General features: G+C 37.1%; 1 protein-coding gene across 2 annotated transcripts in view; it reads left to right on the plus strand.

The window, feature by feature from the left end:
* The window catches only part of GPC6 (glypican 6), a 756,668-nt gene that overhangs the window by 639,453 nt on the left and 98,198 nt on the right, over positions 1-19,017 (plus strand). The window lies entirely within an intron of this gene.

The following is a 19,017-nucleotide window of genomic DNA, read 5'->3' on the forward strand; positions in this document are numbered from 1 at the left end:
TTGATCTGTGTTAACAAGCGTTATCCCATTAAATTCCCTGGCACAATTTGGCACATAGACTCCACAAACTTTTCCCAGTTTGCAGGAAAATAAGAAGGAAAGCTTTGATGCAGCCTTTACTGTGCTGGCTGGTCCTACTTACTGTTGTTTCAATGTCCTAACTAGCTGGACCCTTACCAAGGATCTGTCATTCTCAGTACCTCCAGTCTCCCACGTATTATGTCAGAAGTCCAAGAGCTTGAGGAAAATCAGACCCCTAAGTGCTTCTAGGAAGGTATCTGCTACACAGTCAGGAATGTTAGCTGGATGTACCAGCCTCCTTAGTCCTAGAAGCGAGCATCTCCTGGGAAAATGACTGCTGCAGTTCCCACCTCCGAAGGGACAGGCCTATGACTGAGCAGTACCTGTAAGCAAACACCCACTCGAACACCTTTAGGAGGAAAATCAAATTGCCCTCTCTCTCCATAACAATTTCTTTTTCTAAATGTTGCTTCATTAGGAAGTTTCCACAGCCTTGAAATCAGAAGGAAAGCTAAAACATTCCTTTGCAACATACTTGTTGGTGTTTGAGAGACATTTGGACAGTGCCCTTAATATTTAACTTTTGGTCAGCCAGAATGACTAAACATTCATGGCAGGTGCCTTCCAATTGAAATATTCTATTCTTTTCTATTCTGTTTAATTCTATTCCATTCAATTTCACTCCATTCAACATCAGATGGGATGGAAATTTGTAACATGATTAAAAGCAGCTTTAAAAATAACTAAATGCCCTTGTTATTCTTATACCAGAAGAATACTTCCATTGAGCAAATAGATATGTTTTAACCAGAAATTAGGTTTTTACTCAGAAAAAATATTTCTTCCCCAAACATTAGTTGATAAGCATTCCCAAAACCTGGTCTTGTTTCAGAAAGGAATTTATTATCAGGTGTCAGCTGGTAAGGAGGATAAGGATACCTGAGATATACAAAAGAATTGAGCAGGTGTGTGACAAAAGACAGTCGATGACTACACTGTCTGGTGGAGCCAACAGGGTGTCTGAACTGTTTCTGGGCCAACCTGACCCTGGAAACAGTAAAGCCACCTTCCCACAGCTCTGTATAGTAACATACAATTCTTGCCAGACCAGGCTCAACTCTGCAAGGAGCCAGCTTGGTGTCCCTGCATCTGCAGTTCAACTAACCCACAACTTGTAAACCACTCACAAATAGTTGAGAGCTGATGGAGTAGAATTAATTTCAACCATGTAAATTCTCATTAATCTGCAATTTCTAAGCAGGAAACTGGAGGGAGGGAGGGTAAAGGACATTTTACTGAAGTGAATCCAAGTGAAACATTAAAAAAGTCATTACATTAAATTGCAGGAATAATACATGAAGCAGAATGGTTTTGGAAATTAAATAAGCCTCTGTTCTCATAGGCTGTGGTATAAATTATATCCGGTCATTTTCTATGCGGCTTCTTGGGTTGGGATAAGTGACGAAACTTACTACAAGGACTGGAACAAAGTGGATTCCTTATCACAACTGTCAAACCAAAAACAATCTGGACAAATGCTGCCACTCATTTAACAACAGAAGTTCTGAAAATAATTCTTTAATTTATTATTGAACGACCTTCTCTGCTCAACAGAGCTGCTTTACGCAATCACTCACTTATGCAATTTCTGCTTGTATCTGAAAATAACCATTTGCTCCTCAGTGGTTCTATTTATTCTCAACAGTGTATTTAAGTGCTTTGCAATGTCTTTCATCTTCGGATGGGGAACATACTTTTCATAGTACCCACTGGCAATCCCTAGTTGGTGTGGCATAACTGGCCAATTGGTTTTTAAGAGGTGGTGGTTGGGCAACTGTTCTCAAAAACACTCAATAAATGACAGTCTAATTCCTGTTTCCCTGGGGATATGGCAATCAAATGAAGAAAAAAAAAGAAAACCTATCTCATATATGTCAAGCAACAGACCTCAAAGGGAACAGAAGGAAACTTCTAGGATGTTAACATGTAGAATAGGATTGCCTGGAAAGGCAAAGCTGCTAATTATAAATCAGAAAAAAATGCTTAGGTTTGATGATCCTTTATGAGAAATATCCCAGTTGCTATGAATATATCTGACATTTCATAGGAGCTTGGTCTGTTTATTCAGTATAAAAGGAATCAAATGTGTTATTTGTACTTTAAAGCATCCAAATGGCAGCACCTTTGTGTCCTAAATAAATTCTGGAGAAAACTAAAGAAAACAAATATATTCCTTTTCTCATTTTTACATGCTAGTTAAAAATGTCTGTCCTGAAAAGAAGTGATAAAGTTGCAACAAACATTCAATTTCAGTTAATTCCTGGACGATATCCGTTGTAACAACCCAGCTACCCTTATCAAGGTGGAGTGGAGTTGGGTGTATTCTTATGCCAACAAGGTGTTGCCCTGTGAAGAATGAAAAAAAAAATCTAAGTAGAGCTTTGCCAGTACATATGGTGTAACTTTGAAGAGCAGCCTCCAAAGTTTATTTTTTTATATGTCTGCAGTACATGGATTACTTACGTCAAAGTAAATCCAGTCATTAAAAGGTCAGCTAATAATAAATTACTGATTTATATTCTCATATTTCTGTTCCCAGTGAAGTCAAAGATCAGACTTGTTCACTGGCAGCAGATAATATAAGCATATTTATGGCGAAAAAGTAGGTATTTCAGAAATGCTTACAGAAATAGCTACAGAACTATAGATACCTGTCTTTATATTTTTGAAGGGATGAAACCTCCTGCTGTGGATTATTTGTGGGGCACTCATTTCCCTCTATTTCCCATAGGAAGTCTACTGACATAGGGCTTGAGTGCTAATGAGTTCCTGCAATTCCCATAACTGGTATAACAGATGCAAAACCCCATCCCCATCAAACGTTTGGCTACAAGAGGAACAGGAAGAAGCATATGGGTTTTGGCAAATGAAGCCAGTGCAGGAGGGAAAAAATACAGTGAAACCCTAGTCTAAGGTAAACTTCCATATTCACATTGGTGTACAAAAAATGTAGTTATTTTAAAGTAATAATAAACAAGCAAAGCCACATCTCTTAAGAAATACAGCTCAAAGCAACTATGAAAATCCTCTTCCTCATGCATGCTGACACTAAAAGCAAATCCTTTGGATTTTGTGTACCAGACAGCAGCATGATGCAGCTTTGTGTTTAGACAATACTGGTAGTGACTGGGAGTATTTCTTTGAAAACATAGAAAATTAGATGAAGGGTAATCAGAAAAAGGCACTTTGACTCATCAGACAATTATTTTTCATGAAAAATACCACAACCGTGAACAGACCATTTTTTAACCTAGCAGTTCCTCTAGCAGAGGTGTCATGACTTTCATATGAGCTCTGGGAAATGTATCATTTATATATAGCTCTTAGCACTTTCTCATTCAGTGGCAATACTGTTACTGATATCCTGGTGATCTGGAACAACAGAACAGCGTGCAACCCTGATTTACTATAAATTCAGTTCTGATAAATTGCTTTACTAACTTATGACACCTAATAACACCATCCTTGCCAGTGTGGAGTTTTACTTGCTCAGAAAATATGTCAGAGCTTGAAAAGAGGCATATGAAAGCAAGTGTCTTATAGAATTCTTTGATTTGCATTAAGAGAAAGGATTTGAAAAATAAATCTGTCATTGAAGTCTTAATATTTGATTTGTAAGGACTTTTACTTACTCCTGGAATAGTTTTCCTGAACCCTTATTGAGTTCAGTTGCTGCTGCTTTTTTCCAAATTCCTTTGGGTTTTTGAGTTCCTACTGCTTCAAACAGAAAGTTTGAAGTTCTGACTGGATATTCGTTTTGCCATTTACTATCCATTTGCTGGTGGTCCTGGGTAACCTGGACAGCTTTAGCAATATTCACAGCACGCACATTCCTATGTAATGGAGGTCACTGGCTTTAGCATAGATAGGACTGTTCGCCTCTGCCTAAAGCATCTAATCACCATAAAGCTGTAACTGTTCAAACTGCTTCTTATGAGCTGAAAGGAGAGGAGAAATGATGCATATGGGCATCTACCACTATTTAGTGCCTTTATTTAACTCTTCTGAAAGGAGCAGTTACAAGGTTCATCCGTCTTAATGAGGGCCAAATCCTTTTGGTTTGATTTGTTTGCTAGTGATATTATCCACCCTAGAACATCCATGCCTAAGTGCCCTAATTTCCCCTTCAGAATATACAGCAAAAAGCAATGAACCATTCTACCATAGAGAATAAAGATATGACTATATCTAAGCCCACTAACTTGGCTATAGCTTTGATGATACTGCAAAAACATTTCCTGCTCCTGAATTATATATATATATCTCAATGTTGCTTTTGCAGCATTTTTGCAACCCTATTCTGACTATTTGGTATAATCTGGAAATGCCCATAGCATATATAATAGAAAGTACATGTTTGTGGGTCTCATTCCTTTTTTTTTCCAACAATAAAGACTTGTGAGTGAGTACAGGTAGCAGCAGTTCAAGGGCATGCAGTATTACAATGCAGAAGGAGGGAATTGACAAATTACGTTTCCCTAGGTAATTAATTCAGTCAGTGATTTTATACCTGCAATGTCTGTAATTTCTTTGAGGCTATTCCAGATATGCAGCTATACCATAATTTCTCATTCATTCCTGTTCTTTCATTTGCAATGCATTCTTCTTCTATGAAATAAAGATCAAATATAGCTATAGTAGTCAGGGTGGTTTAAAACTGATCTGAGGACATCAAGAACAGAGCTTATATCTACCTGAGCATTAGCTATTGCTAGCTACTGGTTGTCAGTTGGGCATAATTGAGCGTCCGTAACACCCATTGTTTAGTAGGTTATTTTAGCAAAGTTACCAAAAAAGACTCTAGCATCTCTTGTCCTTAGTGTTTCTTTTAAAAAGTCTTTTCTTTTTTTCGGTCTCTCTTTCCTTTAAAGAGTAAAACTGGAAAAGCTAATTTTATTATCTCATTGAATCAAACTGAGCAGCTTACTAAACTATGCCAAAGAAATATTAACAGATTGTTGGGTTTCTCTCTAGGTAGGGTAGTTACATGCTTCCTCTACTTCTTTCTCATGTAGAATGCTACCTATTAAATGAAGTACTGCAGAGTATTATTGCTAACAGCAATCTTATTGCTTTTCCACCACATTTTGTAATATTTGCAGATGCAGTGGACTTTCTACTTCAACAGGTGTCCCAGAGAGGCTGTGAATTCTTGGAGATATTAACCCCTATGTTGGACTTGGCCCTTAAGAACCTGAGCTACTTTTGAAATTGAATCTATCCTCAAAGTTAGCCCTAATGACCTCCAGACATCCCTTCAAATCTAAATATCATTAGGACTAACAAGTCCTGGTAACTTGTGAAGTAAGAAATTTCTTCTGGAGCATTGGTTCAGTAAATCTCTCAAATTTGAGGGAAAATCAGACTGTTCAGGATGTTTGCTTGCATATGTTTCAGTTTTATGTTGTTTTTTTGGTTTTGTTTTTTTTTTAAATATGGCCTGTGGGCTGCACCTTTTAGTGTAATTAAGGGTGAGATGCTGTTAAAGGAGACCTGAAAAGCTCTCCATCTTACATGTTCCTTTGTGTAGTTCTTTCAGATACGTAAGTTGTGGTCTTTTGTACTCTTTAAACTTTGTTTTAAGGAGAGGAATTGATCAAACTAAATGTGGATTACAACATATCTAAGCTGGGCACATTATGCTTATTTTTAATATTTATATTATAATGTAAATCATTCTGGTAAAGATAGCTAAAGTAAGTCAAATGAAGTGTGTTTTCAAAATTCTGCTTCTGTCAAATGAGAGCAGACACTGCCTAGATTAATTGTTTAGCTCAGCTCTAAACATTACTGTTATTATTACTGTTAAACATAACATGGTGCCTGAAGTTAGGTTAAATGGATTTCTGGTTAATGTTTAGAGTTCTGTGGCTTGGGAAAATGTGTATTCTGTGGACATTTCTAAGTCCTATTGCTTAGTTTTGTGTAACTGTCAGGGTGATCCATTTCAGTTTAGGAAGTCTTTGCTCAGAGGCCATAGCAAATCATGTCCAGGAGCAATTTTGCTGAAAAATTTTATTTTCCATTCCCTCCCCTGAAGCATGAGGACTGTTGCATGTTTTAGGAAAAGTTCTTGATTTAGAGATGCTGAAAACTGCACATACTACTGAAGAAAGAATTAGATATTTGGGGTTTATTTTATTTAAAGGAAAAAGTATTTTGAACTTTGTGTTTCAGGCTTCTTATTAAGTTTTCAACAGGAATTTAAGAAAATACTCTGCTTTTGACACACTTTATTGGTTATATCTGCTATCTGTTAGAAAAGTAAGATGTCCACGTATGGATTGCCTCATGTCATACACTTAGTTACAAGATTCCATGTGAGAATCTTAATGTGGTAGAGAAGGGCTTAGAAAGTGGCTGTCTTCCAAAATTATACTGTCCCTGGCTTGTCTTTGGTCACACTATCAGATACATCCACTGTCTTTTCCACTATCAGCCTTAGACAGTGGTTGTCATTTCTGTAAATGTGAATACAGTCAAACCCCTGAATGCAGAAAAGCTGAGAGTGTAGCTCAAGGACTTGCTGTCTTTTGGGGAGGTGGAAAGGTACTTAGTTCATCTGCTTCCTTCATTTTAGCTTTGTTTCCCTTTTAGAAGATTTAATTACTCCTTCTTCTATTTCTTTACTTTTTATATGATGCCAGGACTGAAGCTGTGCAAATTCTTCACTGTAAAATTGAATAAATGAAATTTTTCTTCTGTAACTGAAAATCAAACCCAGATAAATAAAAAGGAATGGATCTCCCTTCTCAGTAATGATTTAGGTTGAAAAGAAGTGCAACAGTACAGATGCAGAAAGAAACCAAACTTGTTTCTTTCACTCAGCTCAATATTATAAAGAGAAATTTGTGGGATGCCTCTGTTCAGAAATGCAGAACGAAACAAAACAACTGTCTAACTTACTGGAAACTGAATCCACTGAGTGTTAGAAAGCTCTACTAGGCATCCCTGTTCCTTTCAGCTGCTCACTAATTTTATGTTTTTTACCAAGAAACATGTAAACAACAGAAGAGAAACGTTTCATTTAGAATTTTTTCAATGCTAGGTAAATTTGCATTTACTTCGCTTCTTAACTCTTTGTCTCGTTTCAATTTTCTCTCTGTTGTGACAGTAACAGCAGTAACATTAATACATAATTGGATGGGTAGGAATGTGCTCAAAGTCAATAGCTTGTAATAGCTCCTTTGGAGCCATAGCAAAGTATCTCCTATAGCAAATACATGGTTATGGACTTGTTAAAACAGACATTAGTTATCCAGTAGACCATTATGGCTCCTTATAGTCTACCATTTGAGTAGCTTTATATTTAGAGTCATATTGATCAGTAATTAAGAGATAGCATGGTGGCAAAATAAAAATACATGATAAAATAATCTTAAAGAAGTTATTTGTAAAAATGGTAGAAACATCAGGAACTGGCAAATATCTTTTGCACTATTTTTCTTTCAATAGAAACCAATAAACTCTATAAAATTATAACTGATATTATGAGATTCCATGTGAGAATCTTAATGTGGTAGAGAAGGGCTTAGAAAGTGGCTGTCTTCCAAAATTATACTGTCCCTGGCTTGTCTTTGGTCACACTATCAGATACATCCACTGTCTTTTCCACTATCAGCCTTAGACAGTGGTTGTCATTTCTGTAAATGTGAATACAGTCAAACCCCTGAATGCAGAAAAGCTGAGAGTGTAGCTCAAGGACTTGCTGTCTTTTGGGGAGGTGGAAAGGTACTTAGTTCATCTGCTTCCTTCATTTTAGCTTTGTTTCCCTTTTAGAAGATTTAATTACTCTTTCTTCTATTTCTTTACTTTTTATATGATGCCAGGACTGAAGCTGTGCAAATTCTTCACTGTAAAATTGAATAAATGAAATTTTTCTTCTGTAACTGAAAATCAAACCCAGATAAATAAAAAGGAATGGATCTCCCTTCTCAGTAATGATTTAGGTTGAAAAGAAGTGCAACAGTACAGATGCAGAAAGAAACCAAACTTGTTTCTTTCACTCAGCTCAATATTATAAAGAGAAATTTGTGGGATGCCTCTGTTCAGAAATGCAGAACGAAACAAAACAACTGTCTAACTTACTGGAAACTGAATCCACTGAGTGTTAGAAAGCTCTACTAGGCATCCCTCTTCCTTTCAGCTGCTCACTAATTTTATGTTTTTTACCAAGAAACATGTAAACAACAGAAGAGAAACGTTTCATTTAGAATTTTCAATGCTAGGTAAATTTGCATTTACTTCGCTTCTTAACTCTTTGTCTCGTTTCAATTTTCTCTCTGTTGTGACAGTAACAGCAGTAACATTAATACATAATTGGATGGGTAGGAATGTGCTCAAAGTCAATAGCTTGTAATAGCTCCTTTGGAGCCATAGCAAAGTATCTCCTATAGCAAATACATGGTTATGGACTTGTTAAAACAGACATTAGTTATCCAGTAGACCATTATGGCTCCTTATAGTCTACCATTTGAGTAGCTTTATATTTAGAGTCATATTGATCAGTAATTAAGAGATAGCATGGTGGCAAAATAAAAATACATGATAAATAATCTTAAAGAAGTTATTTGTAAAAATGGTAGAAACATCAGGAACTGGCAAATATCTTTTGCACTATTTTTTCTTTCACGTAGAAACCAATAAACTCTATAAAATTATAACTGATATTATGAGATTCCCTTGTGTAGGCTAAGAAGCTTACCTCATCCAGAATTAATTTTTAAAACAGATCTATTAAAACTAGGAAGGAGTCAGGCAAGTCACCACCATGTATGCAGTCTTCATTGTAAAAATTAGCACTGGTGAAAGTAAGCACTGATAAAGGGAATTCAGCCACTTTTAATTTGATTCATCTGGAGCCTTCACATCTCTCATTAGTCTGTAATGCCATACAGGTGAGTTTATCCAATTTTCTATTTTACAACTATAGTCACTTAAAAAAACACTGATAATTAATGAATTACAAATAGTTAAGTCTCTATTAGAATATGCCTAGAAAAGTTGCTCAAGCATGATAATCTTTTAGACTATTTGAAGTGCCACAGTAGTACTAATCCTTAAGGTTTTCCCATGGTACTCAAGATATTGGGACACAATTACATAATAAACCCAGAAAGAACAGCTATTCCTTACTTGTTTTACATTTCCCTCCACAAGGGGACTGCAATATTATTACTTGTGTAATGGAATTAATTCACAATAGCTCTTGCAAATGTAAAGATCTAGTTACCATGCTTGCAACTCACTAAGCAAAAGAGATGTTCTACTATTTTTCTAATTGTTCCAATCTCTGCATTAACATTAATTAGCAAGTTTGCCTTTCAGTCTCTCCCACATGGGGCATGTTCAGTCAGGGTTGGTACAATAGGGAATTTAATTAATTTATCAGCAAATTGGATTTTTTCATTAGATGGCTTTGCTTTGGTGTTCTTTTTTGTTGTGGTTTTTTTGTTGGTGGTAGTGGGTTTTTTCCCCAGAAATTTTGATGATTTATATAACTATAGGGATTTTTTTTCATCTACAATTCTCTAATGCAGAGGTTGTTAATGAAATGATATTGAACAGAAATGCCTAATTTCTAAAGGGTATCAAAAGAGAGGTTCTGTCTGCCTCTCTGGTCATTTGTAAGCAGGTAGTTTTGTTACTGGGAAATTTTTCCTGTGTAGGCTTGCAGTCTAGTGGGAATATTACTTTACAGTAAACCTGCCAATAGCTGGATGTATAAATGCCTGATATTTATGGCATAAGTAAAAAGGGTATCAGTGTGCAAGAATTCAATTCAACAAGGCTAATCTCAAATGCAATTAATGTTCACATTCTTTAAGTGCCCCTATGGTAGTCCTTTTGCCCAAGGAATTTATTGGAAGTGATACATTTAATTAAACTTCTTGAAACACTTGGGCAATGATATCATTTATACAATAAGGCACCACTTTTGGAAAATGGAAAGAGTAATAGTATGATTGTTGTATTCATTCTTATACTGCTTTACATTTAACAAAGGTATGTGGGTTCCACTCAGGCTGCGTGTCAAGTGCTGCTCCGAAAAGGTGATTTCCTTGTGTTCTATGAAGATGATAAACAAAAGTCAGAAATGTTTTGATTCTGTGTCAGTTTTGACTTAGCTATATGTAGTGTGTGAACAAAGCAAGGAAATTTGCTAAACTGTGTGTTGGAAAAAAATGTGACTTTCTGTATTGCATTGGGATTATTACTTTACAATATGAAAGAAAATTTTCTGCCTGCTTAACATCTATTCTTTAGCTTGTTAACAGTAACAAGGTATAGCCATAAATTTACCAGTGCCAGGGACAATCATGGAGCAGATCGTCTTGAGTGCCATCAGATGGCACATGCAGAACAACCAGGGGTCAGGCCCAGCCAGCATGGGTTTGTGAAGGGCAGGTTTTGTTTGACCCACCTGATCTCCTTCTATGGCAAGGTGACCCACCTAATGGATGAGGGGAAAGCTGTGGATGTTGTTTCCCTGGATGTCTGGATGGTCTATTTGACAGAGTAGTGTTGGGTCATGGGTTGGACTCAATGATCTCCGCGGTCTTTTCCAGCCTGGTTGATTCTGTGTGCGATTGTGTGTGATTATTTGTGTGACTTTAGTAATGCCTTTCGTGCTGTTTCCTAGAGCATTCTCCTGGAAAAACTGGCTGCTCATGGCTTGAACAGGTGTTCACTGGTGAAAAACTGACTGGATGACCAGGCCCAGAGAGTGATGGCGAATGGAGTTACATCCAGCTGGCTGCCAGTCACCAGGGGTGTTCAGTATTTGGACTAGTTCTGTTTAATATCTTCGTTGATTATCTGGATGAGGGTATCAAGGGCACCCTCAGTCAGTTTTCCCATGACACCCAGTTGGGGTGGGAGTGTTGAGCTGCCTGAGGCCAGGAAGGCTCTGCAGAGGGATTTGGACAGGCTGGATCAATGGGCCAAAGCCAGTTGTGTGAGGTGCAACAAGGCAAAGTGACAGGTCCTGCCCATGGGTCACAACAAGCCCACACAGTGCTACAGATTGGGGGCAGAATGGCTGGAAATCTCCCCAGCAGAAAAGGCCCTGGGAGGTGTTGAGTGACAGCCAGCTAAACATGAGCCAGCAGTATGCCCAGGTGACCAAGAAGGGCAGTGGTATCCTGGCCTGTATCAATAATAGTGTGGCCAGGAGGACAGGGCAGTGATTGTCTCTCTGTACTCAGCACTGGTGAGGCCACACCTTGAAACCTCTACCAGTTTTAGGTCCCTCACTACAAGGACATTGAGGTGCCTGGATCATATCCAGAGAAGGGCAAAGGGTCTGGAACACAAGTGTTATGAGAAGCAGCTGGGGGAGCTGGGTCTGTTCAGCCTGGAGAAAAGGAGGCTCAGGGGTGACCTTGTAGCTCTCTACAACTACCTGAATGGAGGTTGTAGCAAGGTGGAGGTCAGTTTCTTCTCGCAGGTAACAGGCAGTAGGATGAGAGGGAATGGCCTCAGGTTGCACCAGGGGAGGTTTAGATTGGATATTAGGAAAAATTTCTTCACTGAAAGGGTCATCAAGCATTGGACCAGTGGCCCAGGGAAATGGTGAAGTCACCAACCCTGGAGAAAACCCTGTATTTAAAATATATGTAGATGGGACTCTCAGAGACATGTTTTAGTGATGGACTTGGTATTGCTGAGCTAACAGTTGGACTTGATGAACTTAGAGATCTTTTCCAACCTAAATTATTCTATAGACTTCAATTAAAGAGACATTCTCTTTCCTGCTACCAGGCCATCTTTCATTTAGTGTTAAAATGTGTGTGGTTGCAGAAATGACTACAAGAATTCTCATAGAAGTTTTATTTTTATACTTTTCTTGGTGGTTCTTTTTGGTAAAGCTAGGCTGTGCTAACCTCGCTTTGTGCTGATTCTGCTCAAGTCTGATATACTAAGCTAAATTATACAATGCAATAAATTATTGTCCATAGTTGTCTTTAATAGCCCTGTTTTCACAGTATTCTAAGAGCTTAGCATGACAAGTGAAATCAGTGAAGGCTGCCTGGGTGGGTAAAAATTTCCTTTGTGGACTGCATGCCTAAGAAATTCAGGAGAGTTTAAATCCCCATAGCCTGAGTTCTGACTCCCACTGTTTGAAAATGGCTTTTCACAGAAGAAAGTCAGGATAAAAATACATATGTAGGTGGATCTCTGTAGGCAAAGAAAGGAAAGAGGAATTTTGGATAATTGCTTGCATGGACCTTATAGGTTCTGAAATATTTCAGAATTTTTCTGCAATGACCCAAATATATTAGAAATGTCTGGCAAGATAATTAGGAAAGTTTGCTATGAACCTATAACCCTGAATATTAATTCAATTAATATTTCAATATTGTCTTTAAAATGAAAATGTCTCCTGAAGTCTCATAAAATAATCATCATCATCATCATCATCATCATCATCATCATCATCATCCCACTATCAAAAAACCCCATTAATTATGAGATTTTTGAGCAGAGTTCCAACACAGGCAGTGAATTCTGCAGTGACATCAGTGTCCCAGATGTCTTCTTTCAGAGAATGGAAGAATAAGAATTGGGATATGTTGATCATTTTTGTTGTAGAAGCATTTAGGTTAGATTTTTCAGAGGGAGATGAAGTCCCAAAATATTGTGCTTCAGTGAGAATCATGAAAACCTTAATCTCCACCACCTTGTGTGCATGTGTTTGTGTCTCATTCCAAAACATATAAAAATATTAAATATATATATATGTAAATATATATATATTAAAAACTGCGGATTTTTTTACATACATACATGTATGCATATATAACAAGAAAAATCAGAGTAAGTAAGGGTTTTACTAGGGTGCTCTAGAGTAAAATTTTATATTGAGCGTGGGAAACTCTTCAAATGGCAATAGGGATAAACAAACAATACCTGAACACTGCTGAACATGAGATGCTTTTTTTGTCTCTTCAAATCTGTCCAGGCTCAGCTGGAGAAGAAGGTAAATGTTTCTTGAATAATATGAATGTGTTCTCTTCTTTGCTTATGTACTGTCACTGTTTCCATGACACAAAATACCACAGAGAGCTTGTTTGTGTTTTAGAAATGCCATATTTCTCCTGAACTTAAACACAGATTACTGTTGAGCTCTTATTTTTGTCTGTAGGGAAAAAAACATAGAGAAAATTTTCGTCTTTGAGAAAGTCTCCTAATACTTGATTTAAAAAAAAAAAATAAGGAATGGGGATTAAAGAGACAATAACAAATGAGCATGTATGTGCTAATTGCATCCCAGCATGAGTCCATGCATATTACCAGGTGTGAGTGTGCCAGTCTGAAGTCAGTTCGCAGAGCTTCACTGACAGTAAGGTTATAAGGTATCCTTCAGTCTCATTAGGTAGACTGTCTGTTCATAATGAGGAAATGATGAATGCTGAATTCAGAAGAAAGATTTCAGACATGCCGGTAGTGTCTGTTGAAATAGCTTTGACAGCATTTTGGTCTTAAGTATTACTTTCATCTATGAAAAATCCTGAAAATTTGCAAAATGCAACATTCAGTTACCTAGATTTACCATTCCTTCTATTGCAAGGAGCCAGAGCATAAGCTGGACCACCCTTGGACCTTCTCTGTTGCACTTCTAGCCCTAGTGCAATTCAGAACTATTTAAGACCCCTAAATATCTCACAAGTTCTGTGTGATTTATTCAGGCACAGGGCAGAGAAAAACTCTCTCACTGACTTGAGGAGGACTTTTCATACAGGGTCTTAGGAGGAACAGGGATAATAACATTATCTTCTACTATTGTACTCCAGGAGAGCTGTTTAAAGCCACTCATTCAAGCTGCGTCGTCACTGGAATGGTAAAAGAGGGCTATATTACATGAAAGAGCCAAGTCTGAAAAGTTTTATTGTTCTTTCTCTTTTCTTAATACAGATACATCTCACTGCCTCTTAGAAATTTATGCAAAAATAATATCACTTACTTACTGGAGACTGGTAATGAAGCTTAGCATTTTTTCTATGGTGAAATGTAGAAGCATAATTATCCTGTCCTTGTAGAAAGAGCATAACTCACCAAGCAGGAGAAATTCAGATATTACTTAAAAATAAGGCATCCATGAAAAGAAATGTATTGGTAAAATTATCCAAGTAAATATCAGCAGAATGACAAGTTAACTTGTCATGGAGGTAGGAATCTCAGTTTCAGGAGAGCACCCTGATAATTTGGAGATAAGCTTGAATCAAGCCCTATGATTTAAGTACTCATGAACACAGTCCAAATGAGACCAGCATCTGAATATTACACTTCATGATGGCCTCTGCTTGGATGGTGGAACGTCATCTATAGTGACTAGTTCTGAAAATGAGAATAAGAAACAGCTATTATGAGAATTAAATTATATTAGAGAATTAAATTATACTAGAAGATAAACAAAGGAAACATAAGTTTATATTCTGAGTTTTCTGTAGCTGTGTGTTAAAAACAAGTAGATAAATGCTCAATGTAAGTAAATAAATATGGCAATGTGAAGCATTTGAATCTGAGGAACTTGGGCAGTAAACCATTCTCACTTAATCATAATTGTGTCTGATACCACTGAGCATAATTTAATGGCATTTCAAGGTTCGTTTTATATGAATAATAAATAGGGATGTAAGGTGCATATGCATACTGAAACAATTTTACTTTGAAAATTCAGTACCACTTTTTTTATTAAATGACAATTTTGATGTAGAATCTCTAATCCAGACCTCCACATTTTTATTAATGTTTTAGCAGGTATGAGTATAAAACTTGTTCATTGTTGCTATTGTTAATCTAACATCATCTGTAGAACTGTTAATAAAAATAGTTGCTACCTATTTCTTCCATCGGTCAGTTCAAAGCCTGGGACATCAGCCACCTTGGCTGTGTCATTCATCCCCCCAGTTCCTTCTCCCCATGCAAGCAGGCTGAACATTTTCTGTGCTTTTATCACTTCTGCAATCTCCAATGCTCTCAGATCAGCTGAAAGAATCTGTGCTGAGCACTGATATCACTCCCTGGTGCTTAAATCAAGAGTTTTTCGGTCTAAATGGTCTATGTAATATATGCCCAAGGAGATGGAGGGAAAGCAAGGTGTTGATGAGTGTACATGGCACTGAAATATGTATACATCAAAATCAGTCTGAACAGAAAGCTCCTGTAACTGTAGAGAAAGTGGTATAATTCACACCTGGTGAATATCGCTCCCATAGAATGGAATATCACTTAAATTTACATGGAAGAGGTGAAGCTACATGCTCTGTTTTCATTAGACACAGATAATTTTGTGTTTTGCTCTTCTCTAGTGCAGTCTCAAGTTTATGTTGCAGGTGAGACAAGCTCCGGACAAAAAAAAAAAAGGTGAAATATAAAGTACTATATCACTTGGAAAACAATCTCTCAGCATCCCATTGAACAAAATAGGACTGTCATATGCCACAAGAAGCTATTTATACAAATTGATTGTATTCTTGCTGTCTCTGTAGTAGTATAATCACTGGGATCCTTTAGAGCATTCAGGCTCTAAATGTTCCTAGATTTAAACACCAGACGGAATCAAATATAGTTGTGTTTTTATCACCTTTTCATGTTAAAGGATGACCGCAAAAATATGATTTTTTTTTTCCAATGTCACATGAGAGATCTTCTGAAAACAAATATCTGAGTAATAGCCATACATTTCCTGAACAAGTCTGTTATCTTATGAACCTGGATAACACATCTTTTCAGGGTATAAACAGTCATAACTAAGTGTTCTTCCACACAGAAGAAAATCTTTTGGATAACATGTAGTTAAATAAAACATCAATAGTATAAAATATGGAACCACACTTAAGGTGTGATGTGTTTTATGAAACATATAATTCACCACACAGGCAGCAAAAAGCTTTAGATGCAAACTGCACCTACTCACATAAATAGGCCTTAAGGTCCATAATGCTACCAAAAGGCAAAAAAAAAAATAATTACACCATGTCACTACACACTCTATTCTAAAGTATCTAAACTCTGATATTAGCTGATGTTAAATACTCTGTAAAGCTTTGACTTTCCCATCTTGAAAAACCTTGAGTAAAACTTAAAGTGATACAGGACAGAGCAAAGAGGGTGAACAAAGAAAAAGGAATTCTCCCACACTACAAATTACTCTGTGGACCGGTACATTTCATCTTGGAATAGAGACATCTCCAGGGAGATACTGCAGTGACCTATAAAACCCCAAGAAGCGAGGGGAATGTGCACAGAGGATTTATTTCCTGTCCCTCATAGTACAGGAGGTGAGAAATATCTGATTAAATCAACAGATACCAGATTGCAAATCAGCAGAAGGAAGTGCTCCTCTACATGTGGCATGGTTAAGCCTCAGACCTTAGTACCAGGTGGTGCAGCTCCCAGAGAAGTTTACATGAATTTAGAGAAGGGATTAGGCAGACACCTTAAAGTAAAATCAGATAAGGGCTTTCAAATACAAAGATGCTCCTCTGGCAGTATGCCTCTTCAAGGGCACGTCAGTATGTGCCTGACCTGCTCTTCCGTGCTTTCTAGGCATCTGCTATTAACCACTGTCAGAGATTAGTAAATTATGTAAACCTTTGTCTGACCTGATACAGCAATTTACTGCTCCTAAAACTCCTCAAGCATCCACAAAACTTAAACCACCTACTTATTTATTTAATACAACATAAATCAGTGTAGCAATTATGTATGTGTTGTATACAGCGATAAACAACGTTTTTGTATCAGCTTTCACTTGCATGAAACTTAGTAACTCTCTTCCATTATATCCCATCTCATTTTCTATTTCAATATTATTTGAGTAGATGTGACTTCTTCCATTAATAATAGTAGGAAACAACAATGTAAATCCTTATGTTCAGGTACTGAATAAGCCCCTACAGCCTATTACTTTGAAGAACCATATGGCATTACCAACTTGTGAAGTAAACCTATGAAATATTAATTACGGATTGATTTAGTCTGGCTGGAATTCAGCATTAATGGTTTCACTTAGTGTTACCTAGTTTTTCAAAATTATGTCAGAAGGAGAGGGTAGGAAGTCACAAATGGAGCTGAGGAATGTGCTTTAACTCTTCATCTCTAGAAACCTGGGGTCAAAATTCAATTGTCCCATGCAGACATGACTTAGCAGTGTCAACCTGTACTCTTGTGAACGTTAGTGTGGATCATAAACTACTATGTAACAAGTGTAGAAGTGAAGAGTGAAGTCTGCTGCAGGTCAAGAGTGCAGTGCACTGAGGAGAGCTTTTAAATTATCTGTTTTATGAGTGGCTCTCAAATGAGTCTGAAAACTGAGAGCTTCTCAAAGTGACAAAAATGAAACAAAGCACAGCCAACCAATTTCGCCAGCATCCCCTGCTGTTACACCAGAGAATTTCCAAAGCAAGTAAGCAATACAGAGCTTCATGTGCTTCTGTTTCTTATATCTTTCTGGACTTTGTGCCATGAAATGGACAGCCATGTTAAGATTACAATGTAGTAATTTTATTTGCAACCATAAATTAGACCCCCAAGTTTTATGTTCTAAGTATTTGGCTGAAATACCTTTTGCAAAATAGATGTTCTCCTTTGTTCTCTCTAAGGACATTCTTAGTAGTTTCAGTGGCATACAGACACACCTGGCAGCTGCACAGGAGCTTCACGCTGTGGATCAGCCCTTCAACAAATCCATACCCTACTACTGCAAACAGATGTCTCAGATCTTTGGTCATCCAGACTGGGGACCTGTGACAATGCACCATGAGTCTTGTTTGACCACACCTTTGATTTCTTTTACGTGTAAACCAGAGAGGGGCCAAATGCAACTCTGAGGTTTATCCTGGTGTAGAGACGTGGGATGCAATCCCAAAATTACATAAGCAAGATACAGAACCCGAGAAAGATTTTGATCTTAGGCCACGTTTACATTTCAATCACCAGAATTAGAGGTTTGTGTGTTTTTTAAGTGGTATGTATGTCTCTGGAAAGGAGTCGGGAAGTGCAAGTATGCACCTCACTGAGGGAGCACTACTCAACAAACTGTGAAATGCTTTGGCTGAGCAGAACCTATGCAACAAAAGGCCATCCATAGACATGCCTACCCCAACAGGTGAAGGCCAATTGGAGCGCTTGCCAGTCTGGGAACTGCATGCCTGTGTTAATATGGCACTATGAGGCATACCCTGTCCTCATTTTGTCCAGATCTCCCTCTAAGCAGAACTACATGACCTTCATTTTCATGGACACCAGGAACAAAAGACTTTTTTTTTTTTTCCCTACTATTATATAAGTTACACAGGAATTTTTTTTACTTTTTTTTTTTGCTTATATGACAATGTCTTTATACATATGTAAAGACCACACCATGACTGTCAGTATAAATTGAAACACATTAGACAGGATGTAGGCTGAGAAGTAAGACACTAAACAAAGGGTTATAAATCTCACATTATGAGATTCATATGTTCATTTTGTAGATCTTGTTCTTTGTTATTTTAGTTCATAATTTTTATTCTCTATCTAAAGAGTTTGGTTTTCTACAGCCAGTGCAAGAAAGATTAGGGTTTTTTTTCATTCCTCAACTGAATTCAATGTATTATCTTTAAAGCCTTGAGAAGGTCAAAAAGACTACCTTTACAAGTTAAAGCAATTACATAAAAGGAAAACTTGATGAGGAATTTGTTGGTCCAAGTTATCTCAAGTGTTCCTGTAGAAAAGCAAATACCTTTACTTTACATATAGGTTTAGTTTATCCAGTCTATGGCATTTATTGGACATTTAACTTTCAATTATCCAGATGCTATTAAAATCAAACTTGTTGTTTTTTGTTCTTCTATAATTAGCATTAGTGTCCTCTGAATGTAACAGTTATATTTGGTCAAATATGATGTAGTTAATCACTGAGATAAGTAACTTCAGTATGAACTGAGT

Source organism: Myiozetetes cayanensis, unplaced genomic scaffold (assembly GCF_022539395.1).
Source record: "Myiozetetes cayanensis isolate MyiCay16 unplaced genomic scaffold, myiCay2020 scf5-8, whole genome shotgun sequence".
NCBI lineage: Eukaryota > Metazoa > Chordata > Aves > Passeriformes > Tyrannidae > Myiozetetes > Myiozetetes cayanensis.